The sequence below is a fragment of the Aulonocara sp. 'chitande type north' Nkhata Bay genome, linkage group LG18, assembly GCF_057382095.1.
Source record: "Aulonocara sp. 'chitande type north' Nkhata Bay isolate Kocher_YH1m ecotype deep benthic linkage group LG18, A_spYH_male_GT1.1, whole genome shotgun sequence".
In the NCBI taxonomy this organism is placed as follows: Eukaryota; Metazoa; Chordata; class Actinopteri; order Cichliformes; family Cichlidae; genus Aulonocara; species Aulonocara sp. 'chitande type north' Nkhata Bay.
In genome coordinates this window covers 4,980,269-4,994,087 of record NC_141361.1, presented here as the reverse complement: position 1 = coordinate 4,994,087, position 13,819 = coordinate 4,980,269, and the positions used below count along the sequence as shown (strand labels likewise).

Here is a 13,819-nt window from a genome sequence, read left to right as displayed (position 1 = left end):
TATTCTGCATGTGTCAAGTTGCATCTTGCCAAGAGCTGCTCTAAACTCATGGAAGCAGTTTCAGGTTCATTCAGCAGCTGGTTCAGTGGTCTGAGCTTGTTCTTTGCCGTTTCTACTTCCAGTGCATCATCCTCACTGGGTCTTGTGATCATTGTCTCATTGCAGGGTGGTTTGGGAAAACCAAAACGGCACCCGGAGCTTAAACTCCTAAAGCACGTCTTTGTGTGGTTCTTACTGTGTTTTTGCACTTCTGTTACTTTTTTGTACAGTTCAGGTTGTTTATGTGGATCAGGCAGCTGAGCTGTGATGTATTTGTTTATAAAATCAAGAACAGTTTGCTCATCATCCTCCTCAAACACAGGAGCACCTTCTACCCACAGGAGGCAGTGTATGTGTGGGCTTCCTCTGTGCTGAAACTCAACTCTGTAAAAGTAGTCAATGACTTTGCCAAGTGGCTCTGCGGGAGATAAGAGTAAATCTCTGAATAATGCTTCAACTCTCTTGTCAAACATGCGCATTGTTGTGACAGGATTGCTTCTCAGGATGTCACACTTTGCTGACCAGTCGAGTCCTTCAAAATTCACTTGTTCACCTTGCTGCCTTGTTATTGCCTCGATCACTTCAGGCCAGCGCATTTCAGCAGCTGAAAATGTGCAAAAGAACGTGGGAGTTCCCAACTGTCTGATCATGGCAAAAAGATCTCTTGTTGTTTTCTCCCAATAGGCTGGGGTTCCTCTCAGAGGCTGCATGAATCTCACTGCATCTTTATTTCGCACCAGTTTCTCCACCTCATGTTTATCTTGTAACATGCCTGAGGTTATTTTTCTACCATCTCTGGTCAGAGGCTTTGCCTTCCTTAACTGTACTGTCATGCTGGATGTAGCCAAGTGTATTTCAGTCACAAACTGTGCAAAGAACAAATAGTTTGTGTCTTTGGCAAAACGATCATCAATGCAGAAAAGTCTTGATTTGAAATACCCACTGGGGGATACTTTGATCAGCCTTCTTTCATCAAGTGTGTTTTGACCTGTAGGAAACTGCACAGGGAAGGCCATGGCCTCCAGTTTAGGTGTTTTGAAAAAACTTATTGGATTGTTTCTCTCTGCAGGAGCAACAGAGTAGATTCCTTCACTGAAACATAATATCTCCTCAGCCACATCAGGGGGCTGCAAACAGGACTCGAGTGCAAAACCACCATTAGTCAGTCCATCTGCTTGCTCTGAATCATCTCTCATCTGTTCATGCGATTGTTCACCATCACAGGGTAACGTGTCAATGTCCTGTTCATTTATATTTTGTGCTTCACTCAGTGCATTTTTCTCACAGCTGTCAATTTCCATTAAATCAGCCTCATCATAATCGTCCTCATTCATGTTTTCATCATCATCATCCTCATCATCTTCATCAGGAAGAGTTGGATCACACAGCTCAGCATCATCTCTGATGCTCACATCCTTATACTGTGGATGAATCTGCTTGAGTTTATGCAGTGCTTGCACAAGTTTAGACCAGCTTACAGTCTGAAACAGCTGATGACCTTTGTAAGACAAGCGTCTCTTCAGTTTTACTCTCATGACCTGAGAATTAATTCTCAATCGAGGTAGTGTTTCAACAGTTTCCTGTACCTCTGATGGGACACAGACCACATTTCCTCTAATTGCTCTTTGTCTGCCTTTGGGAAGAGGAATGATCTTGGCAAATGGTATGCACTTGGCTATGAGATGTCTCTCCAGTATGTTGAGATCAGACAGTTCAGCTGGAATATCAGCAAGATCCAACTTATTGGCAACAGCAAGTGCTGGCATGGATCCATTTTTAAGATGATCGTGGCAGGTGTGACAAATCCACTCTCTCTTTCTCTCATCGGGAACATTGCACTGCTCATTTCTGCAGTTTTCATCACAAACATGAACAAACTTTCCTGTCAAACATGTTGTAACTACATGTGGGTTTTTGACATAATTTGACCTTCTGCAGGGTCGTACTTGGTTTGGAAATGAAGCCTTGAAACATACAGTACATGGGTATGATGGTCCAGCTTTGATTTGTGATTTGAACACAGATATGGCCTCGTTAATCACACTGTTGTCACTCTCTTGGGTTTGTCTGTTCACCCATCTGTATTTCCTTTTTATTTTCATTGCACATCTCATATTGTGCATAATCCTGAAGGCAAGATTACTTTGATACCTGTCTCGCATTAGTTGTTTCATTAGTTGTCTGTGTCTTACTCTGAATGCGTTATCACGTGCATAACGCTGAGTCACTCGAGATCTCTGTCTCTCTCTGAAATCTGGGCTCTCTTGATACCTTTTAGTGATATAGTTTTTTTGTTTTTGTCTAAATTCAGCATTGTCACAGTAGCGTCTTTTAATATATTGTTGTTGTTTCTTTCTGAATTCATCGTTCTCACAGTAGCGTCTTTTAATATATTGTTGTTGTTTCTTTCTGAATTCATCGTTCTCACAGTAGCGTCTTTTAATATATTGTTGTTGTTTCTTTCTGAATTCAGCATTCTCACAGTAACGTCTTTTAATATATTGTTGATGTTTCTGTCTAACTTCAGGATTGTTTTTATATGCCTCGCTTGTAGAAGATTTCTTCTTTTCTTTGTAATCTTTATTTGAAGCGTACTTTTGTCGTTCTTTCCTTTTTTGGTTTTCTTTTCTCTGATTTCTTGGTTTGTCTGATGCCATTAATCTTCTTTTCATTTTGCGCCTTTGCTGTTTATTAACTTTTGTCAGTTTATAGATTTTTTGTATAACTGTATCAGAAAGATCACAGTTAGCACCATTTTTTATTGCAGTCCTTGACTGACAGGAAAAAACATCATTTGATGGAAGGAAATTAAAGTCACTCGATAGTTCTTTGGTAGTTATAAAAGTAGATTCATTTTGAGGAGCTTCGTGTGATGTGAACTGAGTCATACGGACTTCTTGTTGTTTCTCCAGTGGTGTACAAACAGACATTGGAGAGATCTCAGTAAGATCAGTGGTTGTGTTTCTCCTTGGAGAAGAGGAGTTTGCTTCATCAACAGTTGTATCAGAGTGAGTAGGTGCCACAGCAGTGGCAGCTGTTGGTCTGCAGACTGTGTCTGTGATAGTATCACTCAGGTTGACTGTGCTCATACTGTAGAACTGCACAGGCTTCAGTTCATAGTTACAAGAAGGTGATATCTCCATCATTTCATAAGAATCCTGGAGTCTCTTAATCATGTCACTGAGGAGTGTGAATTTCACCATCACAGCCGTACCACGATCACGTGACCATAGTGCTAGAGGAAGACCACTGGCTGTTCTGGAGTGTGGGTCAAAGAAACCATATTTGCCCGATGTGGATCTGAACACTGCGATACACAATCCACTCATAATCAGTAAGGCATACTGCACATCTGACAACAGGCAGCTCAGTCCTGCTTCTAAGCTGAGAAAGGTATCTACTGCCTCCTCTGGAGGTTCTTCAAATGTCCCATACCGGGAAGGCTGTGTCATGTCGACATGATACATAGACCTGCGAGCATCAACTTTGTCTGGCAGCTCATCGGTAGCCAAATGAATATTTTTAGGAAATCTTTTCTTGGCCTCTTTGTACATCACATCACCTTTATCCAAGACCAGATTAAGGTCAGCTGTAGTCATGTTATCATTCTCATGAAGGAAAGCAAGAAATGTGAGTGAGTTACATGTGCACTGCTTGTTTCTGGAGTCTCCATATTTGGGATGAGCCTGGCTGTGAGATGCACAGATATGTGTAACAGAGGGCTGGTTTTCAAAGTTCACTCTTTCTGCATGAGATGGTCCTGCCACATCACTGTGACGGCCTCTTTTTACAATATCAGCATAACCCACCTGTGGGGCACTTGACACCTCAGGTTGGTCTCTATGGTTTACCTGATGATCATTAAATTCATGCTGCAATCCAATCTTTACAGCATCTGCATAGGATACCTGTTGTACATGTGCAGGAACATGTTGACCTGCCTGTTTGACACCATCAGCATTGGTCTTTGCAGACACAAAGTCTTCTGCAGAGCTCTGAGGAAAATCACACTCAGCTTGTTCACATGTTGGTACTTCATGAAACTCATGGAACTTCTTCCAGCGTTGTTTTGCAGCTTGTGACTTTTTCTGCTTCCTTGGCATTTTTACACAAGTGTTTCTCTTAGTCTTTAGAAAATATGTTTATAAAATAAGAGTGGCACACAGCAGATGTTCTCTTTGTCTTTATATTTCAGTTTTTATTTCTCAGAAACAGATGTCTTTGTTTGTTTGACAGTTTGTCAGTCGAGAGAATAATATGCACTCTCTTTATTGGCTTGGCACAACTTAGCAGCAAGCGCAAAGTGAAAAACAGCTAGAGAGAAAATTTAGAAGAGAGAACAGACAGAGCAGGAGAAACACGGCTGGGAAATCACAATCAAACCGTGAATTAGAGTTTTCTTTATTTGTTCAGTTTGTTCTCAGGTAGAGGCAATATGCACTCTTTATTGCTTTAATGGCTTGGCATTTTTCAGCAGCAAGCCAAGAGTGAAAAACAGGTAGAGAGAAAATTTAGCAGAGAGAACAGACAGAGCAGGAGAGACACGGCTTTAAATCAAACCGCAGAGTTTTCTTTGTTTGTTCAGTTTGTTCTCAGGTTGAGGCAAAATATGCACTCTTTATTGCTTTATTGGCTTGTGCATTTTTCAGCAGCAAGCCAAAGAGTGAAAAACAGGTAGAGAGAAAATTTAGCAGAGAGAACAGACAGAGCAGGAGAGACACGGCTTTAAATCAAACCGCAATAAGATTCTTGGTTTGGCAAAATTTCTCACAAACCACAGGGTGAAATACAGATGGAAAGAAGGCAGAGACAACAGGTGGAGTAGGACAGAAGATAGAGGGGTTGGGGGGTTGGGATGTGAGATAGAAGACTGGAGATCTGGTCCTTGTTCTTCTTCTGCACACTGTGAACAAAAAACAAGAAAAAAAAATAATTTTAATAAAATTATATCACATGGTAATTGTATGAACTAATTGTGACTACTGAAAAAGGACAAAACAAATATTCAAGCTAAACTGTTGTCGGCTGCCATGTGCAAAAAGTTGCACAATTTGGCACTTTTTAAAAGAATAAATATTTAATTAAATTCAGCAATAATATTTTTAAATACAAATATGATTGAGTGAATTGTTAACTAATCACATGTAATGTGCAAAAATGTACGAAAAAAATATTTTAGCCCAATTGTTAAGCTGAACTTATGTGTATTTATTATAAAAATGTGTTTAAAAGGTCTAGCACAAAGTTTGAACCCATCACTTTAAAGCTTATATTAGTCAGACTCTTTTTTTAAAATTTTGGTGTACTTCTCTAACAGTATGTGCACACCTACCAGGCAAAGCACAGATGTGAGTCAAGTTCCTGAAAGTGTAAGACAAGAAATAACATGTTAGTTGTCTGTACAGTGTTATCAGACTAACAAAAAAACAAAGCCCACACGACATGATACACTGAACTTATAGTCAGCAGGGTAATTATAGAGTAATATAGCACACCAGCTGATACAGCAGCCATTTTATAATTCAAACTAATTAACTGAAGTATTTATTTAAGTACTTATATAAGGCTACTGTTAGACTGTTACTAGCCTTAGCATCGCTGCTAACGCTAGCATTCCTGCTAGCGTTAGCACTTCAGTTAGTGTTAGCACTGCTGGTAGAACTAGCACTCTTACTGTTAAAACTGAGGCACAATGGCAATAATAAAGCTCATTTGTTACTTTTGTCTCACTGACCGCCAATAAATATCACAGGAATATCACAGGAATATTCTTTTTGTCAGTTAAAAACTGCTAAGGCTAGTGTTGGCACTATAGCTAGCGTTAGCATTGATGCTAGCATTAGCATCGAAGCTAGCATTAGCACTGCTACTAACAGCAAAAGTCATGAAGTACTCTTACTGTTAAAACTGAGGCACAATGGCAATAATAAAGCTCATTTGTTACTTTTGTCTCACTGACCGCCAATAAATATCACAGGAATATCACAGGAATATTCTTTTTGTCAGTTAAAAACTGCTAAGGCTAGTGTTGGCACTATAGCTAGCGTTAGCATTGATGCTAGCATTAGCATCGAAGCTAGCATTAGCACTGCTACTAACAGCAAAAGTCATGAAGTACTCTTACTGTTAAAACTGAGGCACAATGGCAATAATAAATCTCATTTGTTACTTTTGTCTCACTGACCGCCAATAAATATCACAGGAATATCACAAGAATATTCTTTTTGTCAGTTAACAACTGCTAAGGCTAGTGTTAGCACTATAGCTAGCATTAGCATTGAAGCTAGCGTTAGCACTGCTGCTAACAGCAAAAGTCATAAACCTATATAAATGGTAGCAAAGGTTATTCTTTTTTTGCTTTCTTTATTCTTTGAACTCTGTTGAACTTTAAAAAGACTTGATATGTGAGTTTAAATGTCAAACATGTATTTTTACCATAAAATTAAAACAGTGCTGTACTGAGTGTATTGTACTTACCACAGCAGAGAGCAAAGCGGAATGACGGCAGTTGGTGCAGTGATTAGTTAAAGACTGATGAGGCGTTCAGGTGGTGCTTGGAAATTTGAGCATCAGTTTGAACATCAATAATGAGCATATATATTTCTCTGTCATAGAGAGACAGAGAAAAAAATACACAAGACTCACCAGCATACAAATTGGTACTTTTTCTCTTTATGTCACTCATTCGCTTATACTCAGGAAAGAGGGCAACTGGCATTAAATTAGCAAATAAAAAGTATGTCATCTTGAACTGTTTTATGGATTTTATTTTAAGACTACTTTGAGCGTATTCGTGGGGAGATAAACTATACAGACTAAAAACAGAGACATTAAATGAGATTCGATTATTTAAAATGTGGGAAAATACACTACAGACAGGTAGATGCTGTGAGCTTTAATTATCCTGTCAGAAAAGATTATTTTAAAGTCATCAACTGACTAAAACTGCCGAGGTATGAAAAACCTGTGTGGAGAAGACAAGTCCACCAATACACAATCAACTTGAATTTAACAGGGCAATAATTCAGGGCTCTATTCAGTTAGCCTATATTAACTACTGACATACTGTTAATCTGTGGCAAAAGCCTGTCAAACCTGTCTTATTGTACCTATTGAAAAAGTTAATCTTACTACAACTGCTTAGATGTAACACACATTTTTGATTTAATCTTGGCAGAGTGAGAGACAGAGCTCGTTAAGTAGGCAGGTGTGAGCCTGGTTGCTATAGTGACTGCACCCAAGGGCTCCATACACACGGACACAGACATGCACCTCACTTTTGCTGCTTAAAATGAACAGAAAAGTCAGGCCGAAACAAATCGCTCCCAAATGAAAAGTAAAAGTCGTATTGACAAAATTCTTTCACCGTGAGCGACAGCAATGTCTAGTCTACCTAATTCTCAGTTTTCATGCCTGTGGAGCTTATTATATGGACGTGGTGACAGTGGAAACATACCATGCTCTTCTGATTTTCAAACGAACCTTCTGAGACATTTTAACATTAGAGTCTATGGAAGAGTTGGAGGGAGGAGGCTGTGCATTGGTGACATTTATGAAAGAACCATAACACCTAGTACAATAGTAAACACATTGGATGAAAGAGGACAGCGATGGCTACGTTTTGAGGGTAAAATCATACCTGTAGAGCAAACGCTGCGGACACAGCAGCAGTTTTAAAAAAGATTTTAAGATTAATTTTTTTGCTCCTCTCACTCTAGCAGTTGAGCTGTCTCACTCTAGCCCCAACATTCCGTCCCATACACACCCATTATAAACTCTGAAACGGGTGAAAAAACATCATGAAACTTAAACTGGAACTGAAGAAAAAGTATAATAGATATTGAAAAGATAAATACAAGTTGAATAGTTGAATGTCTTGTCTTCGTTTTAAAGTTTGAATGGTGGCTCTATGTCAATGTATGTGGAAGTAGTAAGAGTTTAAAAATGAGTAAGTTGAATGAGAATTTGAAGGGTGTCCCCATTGAAATACATGGGAAATTTTTGTTGAATAAAGTTGAATAAAATTAAAAATATAAATGTTAAAAATATGAAAAATAGAAGCAGTGTTGTCCAAAAGAATAGGAATCTAACGGTGTTTGAATGGTTTTTCTAAGTTGAACGGTTTTGAAGGAGTGAGATGCCAAAAAACGTACGGAATATATAATAATAATAACTAGAAAGTGCATTTTCTGAAGAAACTGCAGTGTGAATGCTTGAATCTGAATGTATGCACTGAAATGAATTAATTGCTGAATTTTGAGTTAAAAATATTGAATGAGATAAAAAAAAAACAAAAAAAAAAAAAAACGAATTTAACCTGAAAACAAAGGTGCTGAACTGCTAAAAGCTGAAGGTTACACAGAAGAAGGAGTTGGAAAAAAACTGAAAATGTTTTAAATGTAAATTAGAAAACCCTAAGAAATGAGAAAAGAACATTTAGAGTCAGAAAACATCTGAATGAATATTAAAAGGTCATATTCTTTGAATCACTGAATGACTCAAATGTGATCCCTCCACTTTGATCCACACAGTTTAAAAAGTTTAAATGCCTGAGCTTTGAAAGATACGGTGTTGGAAAGAGAACAATAATGGCGACAATTTGAGGGTAAAATGATGGCTGTAACACTGTGGACACAGCAGCAGTTGAAAGAGAAGTGTTTAAGATGAATCTTGGTACAGTGGCAGGCAGAGCTCGTTAAGCAGGCAGGTGTGAGCCTGGTTGCTATAGTGACCGCACCCAATGGCTCCATACACACGCACACAGACATGCACCTCACTTTTGCTGCTTAAAATGAACAGAAAAGTAAGGCCGAAACAAATCGTTCCCAAATGAAAAGTAAAAGTCGTATTGACAAAATTCTTTCACCGTGAGCGACAGCAATGTCTAGTCTACCAAATTCTCAGTTTTCATGCCCGTGGAGCTTATTATATGGACGTGGTGACAGTGGAAAGACACCATGCTCTTCTGATTTTCAAACCAACCTTCTGAGCCATTTTAACATTAGAGTCTATGGAAGAGTTGGAGGGAGGAGGCTGTGCATTGGTGACATTTATGAAAGAACCATAACACCTAGTACAATAGTAAACACATTGGATGAAAGAGGACAGCCATGGCTACGTTTTGAGGGTAAAATCATACCTGTAGAGCAAACGCTGTGGACACAGCAGCAGTTTTAAAAAATATTTTAAGATTAATTTTTTTGCTCCTCTCACTCTAGCAGTTGAGCTGTCTCACTCTAGCCCCAACATTCCGTCCCATACACACCCATTATAAATTTTGAAACGGGTGAAAAAACATCATGAAACTTAAACTGGAACTGAAGAAAAAGTATAATAGATATTGAAAAGATAAATACAAGTTGAATAGTTGAATGTCTTGTCTTCGTTTTAAAGTTTGAATGGTGGCTCTATGTCAATGTATGTGGAAGTAGTAAGAGTTTAAAAATGAGTAAGTTGAATGAGAATTTGAAGGGTCTCCCCATTGAAATACATGGGAAATTTTTGTTGAATAAAGTTGAATAAAATTAAAAATATAAATGTTAAAAATGAGAAAAATAGAAGCAGTCATGTCCAAAATAATAGGAATCTAACGATGTTTGAATGGTTTTTCTAAGTTGAACGGTTTTGAAGGAGTTAGATGCCAAAAAACGTACGGAATATGGAATAATAGATAACTAGAAAGTGCATTTTCTGAAGAAACTGCAGTGTGAATGCTTGAATCTGAATGTATGCACTGAAATGAATTCATTGCTGAATTTTGAGTTAAAAATTTTGAATGAGATGAAAAATACAGAATTTAACCTGAAAACAAAGGTGCTGAACTGCTAAAAGCTGAAGGTTACACAGAAGAAGGAGTTGGAAAAAAAACTGAAAATGTTTTAAATGTAAATTAGAAAACCCTAAGAAATGAGAAAAGAACATTTAGAGTCAGAAAACATCTGAAAGAATATTAAAAGGTCATATTCTTTGAATCACTGAATGACTAAAATGTGATCCCTCCACTTTGATCCACACAGTTTAAAAAGTTTAAATGCCTGAGCTTTGAAAGATACGGTGTTGGAAAGATAACAATAATGGCGACAATTTGAGGGTAAAATGATGGCTGTAACACTGTGGACACAGCAGCAGTTGAAAGAGAAGTGTTTAAGATGAATCTTGGTACAGTGGCAGGCAGAGCTCGTTAAGCAGGCAGGTGTGAGCCTGGTTGCTATAGTGACCGCACCCAATGGCTCCATACACACGTACACAGACATGCGCCTCACTTTTGCTGCTTAAAATGAACAGAAAAGTCAGGCCGAAACAAATCGTTCCCAAATGAAAAGTAAAAGTCGTATTGACAAAATTCTTTCACCGTGAGCGACAGCCATGTCTAGTCTACTGAATTCTCAGTTTTCATGCCTGTGGAGTTTATTATATGGACGTGGTGACAGTGGAAAGACACCATGCTCTTCTGATTTTCAAACGAACCTTCTGAGCGATTTTAACATTAGAGTCTATGGAAGAGTTGGAGGGAGGAGGCTGTGCATTGGTGACATTTATGAAAGAACCATAACACCTAGTACAATAGTAAACACATTGGATGAAAGAGGACAGCGATGGCTACATTTTGAGGGTAAAATCATACCTGTAGAGCAAACGCTGCGGACACAGCAGCAGTTTTAAAAAAGATTTTAAGATTAATTTTTTTGCTCCTCTCACTCTAGCAGTTGAGCTGCCTCACTCTAGCCCCAACATTCCGTCCCATACACAGCCATTATAAACTCTGAAACGGGTGAAAAAACATCATGAAACTTAAACTGGAACTGAAGAAAAAGTATAATAGATATTGAAAAGATAAATACAAGTTGAATAGTTGAATGTCTTGTCTTCGTTTTAAAGTTTGAATGGTGGCTCTATGTCAATGTATGTGGAAGTAGTTAGAGTTTAAAAATGAGTAAGTTGAATGAGAATTTGAAGGGTCTCCCCATTGAAATACATGGGAAATTTTTGTTGAATAAAGTTGAATAAAATTAAAAATATAAATGTTAAAAATATGAAAAATAGAAGCAGTCATGTCCAAAAGAATAGGAATCTAATGGTGTTTGAATGGTTTTTCTAAGTTGAACGGTTTTGAAGGAGTTAGATGCCAAAAAACGTACGGAATATGGAATAATAGATAATAAGAAAGATTAGAAGAACAATACTGTGAATGCTTTTCAAGCATTCACACTAATAAGAAAGATTAGAATAACAATACTGTGAATGCTTTTCAAGCATTCACACTAATAATAAAGATTAGAATAACAATACTGTGAATGCTTTTCAAGCATTCACACTAATAAAGATTCGAATAACAATACTGTGAATGCTTTTCAAGCATTCACACTAATAATAAAGACTAGAAAGTGCATTTTCTGAAGAAACTGCAGTGTGAATGCTTGAATCTGAATGTATGGACTGAAATGAATTAATTGCTGAATTTTGAGTTAAAAATTTTGAATGAGATAAAAAAACAAAAAAAACAACCTGAATTTAACCTGAAAACAAAAGTGCTGAACTGCTAAAAGCTGAAGGTTACACAGAAGAAGAAGTTGGAAAAAAGCTGAAAATGTTTTAATTGTAAATTAGAAAAACCTAAGAAATGAGAAAAGAACATTTAGAGTCAGAAAACATCTGAAAGAATATTAAAAGGTCATATTCTTTGAATCACTGAATGACTAAAATGTGATCCCTCCACTTGGACCCACACAGTTTAAAAAGTTTAAATGCCTGAGCTTTGAAAGATACGGTGTTGGAAAGAGAACAATAATGGCGACAATTTGAGGGTAAAATGATGGCTGTAACACTGTGGACACAGCAGCAGTTGAAAGAGAAGTGCTTAAGATGAATCTTGGCACAGTGGCAGGCAGAGCTCGTTAAGCAGGCAGGTGTGAGCCTGGTTGCTATAGTGACCGCACCCAATGGCTCCATACACACGTACACAGACATGCGCCTCACTTTTGCTGCTTAAAATGAACAGAAAAGTCAGGCCGAAACAAATCGTTCCCAAATGAAAAGTAAAAGTCGTATTGACAAAATTCTTTCACTGTGAGCGACAGCAATGTCTAGTCTACCAAATTCTCAGTTTTCATGCCTGTGGAGTTTATTATATGGACGTGGTGACAGTGTAAAGACACCATGCTCTTCTGATTTTCAAACGAACCTTCTGAGCCATTTTAACATTAGAGTCTATGGAAGAGTTGGAGGGAGGAGGCTGTGCATTGGTGACATTTATGAAAGAACCATAACACCTAGTACAATAGTAAACACATTGGATGAAAGAGGACAGCCATGGCTACGTTTTGAGGGTAAAATCATACCTGTAGAGCAAACGCTGTGGACACAGCAGCAGTTTTAAAAAAGATTTTAAGATTAATTTTTTTGCTCCTCTCACTCTAGCAGTTGAGCTGTCTCACTCTAGCCCCAACATTCCGTCCCATACACACCCATTATAAACTCTGAAACGGGTGAAAAAACATCATGAAACTTAAACTGGAACTGAAGAAAAAGTATAATAGATATTGAAAAGATAAATACAAGTTGAATAGTTGAATGTCTTGTCTTCGTTTTAAAGTTTGAATGGTGGCTCTATGTCAATGTATGTGGAAGTAGTAAGAGTTTAAAAATGAGTAAGTTGAATGAGGATTTGAAGGGTCTCCCCATTGAAATACATTATAAATTTTTGTTGAATAAAGTTGAATAAAATTAAAAATATAAATGTTAAAAATATGAAAAATAGAAGCAGTGTTGTCCAAAAGAATAGGAATCTAACGGTGTTTGAATGGTTTTTCTAAGTTGAACGGTTTTGAAGTTATAGGATTACAAAAAACGTACGGAATAGATAAAATATAATAACTAGAAAGTGCATTTTCTGAAGAAACTGCAGTGTGAATGCTTGAATCTGAATGTATGCACTGAAATGAATTAATTGCTGAATTTTGAGTTAAAAATTTTGAATGAGATAAAAAAAAATCCGAATTTAACGTGAAAACAAAAGTGCTGAACTGCTAAAAGCTGAAGGTTACACAGAAGAAGAAGTTGGAAAAAAGCTGAAAATGTTTTAATTGTAAATTAGAAAAACCTCAGAACTGAGAAAAGAAAATTCAGAGTCAGAAAACATCTGAAAGAACATTAAAAGTTCATATTCTTTGAATCACTGAATGACTAAAATGTGATCCCTCCGCTTGGATCCACACAGTTTAAAAAATGTAAAAGTCTGAGCTTTGAAAGACAATGTTGGAAAGAGAACAACGATGGTGACATTTTGAGGGTAAAATGATGGCTGTAACACTGTGGACACAGCAGCAGTTGAAAGAGAAGTGTTTAAGATGAATCTTGGCAGAGTGAGAGAGAGAGCTCGTTAAGCAGGCAGGTGTGAGCCTGGTTGCTATAGTGACCGCACCCAATGGCTCCATACACACGTACACAGACATGCGCCTCACTTTTGCTGCTTAAAATGAACAGAAAAGTCAGGCCGAAACAAATCGCTCCCAAATGAAAAGTAAAAGTCGTATTGACGAAATTCTTTCACCGTGAGCGACAGCAATGTCTAGTCTACCTAATTCTCAGTTTTCATGCCTGTGGAGCTTATTATATGGACGTGGTGACAGTGGAAAGACACCATGCTCTTCTGATTTTCAAACGAACCTTCTGAGCCATTTTAACATTAGAGTCTATGGAAGAGTTGGAGGGAGGAGGCTGTGCATTGGTGACATTTATGAAAGAACCATAACACCTAGGACAATAGTAAACACATTGGATG

The 13,819-nt window shown here is 37.7% G+C and overlaps 1 long non-coding RNA gene across 1 annotated transcript; it reads right to left on the bottom strand.

Annotated features, from left to right (window-relative positions):
• Positions 1-4,206: 4,206 nt before the first annotated feature.
• On the bottom strand, positions 4,207-7,058 carry LOC147307741 (uncharacterized). Its single transcript, XR_015126207.1, has 3 exons — positions 6,517-7,058; positions 5,372-5,400; positions 4,207-4,942 (listed from the first exon to the last, which is right to left on the bottom strand). It is a non-coding gene; the product is annotated as an uncharacterized LOC147307741 (long non-coding RNA).
• Between the last annotated feature and the right edge of the window lie 6,761 nt (positions 7,059-13,819).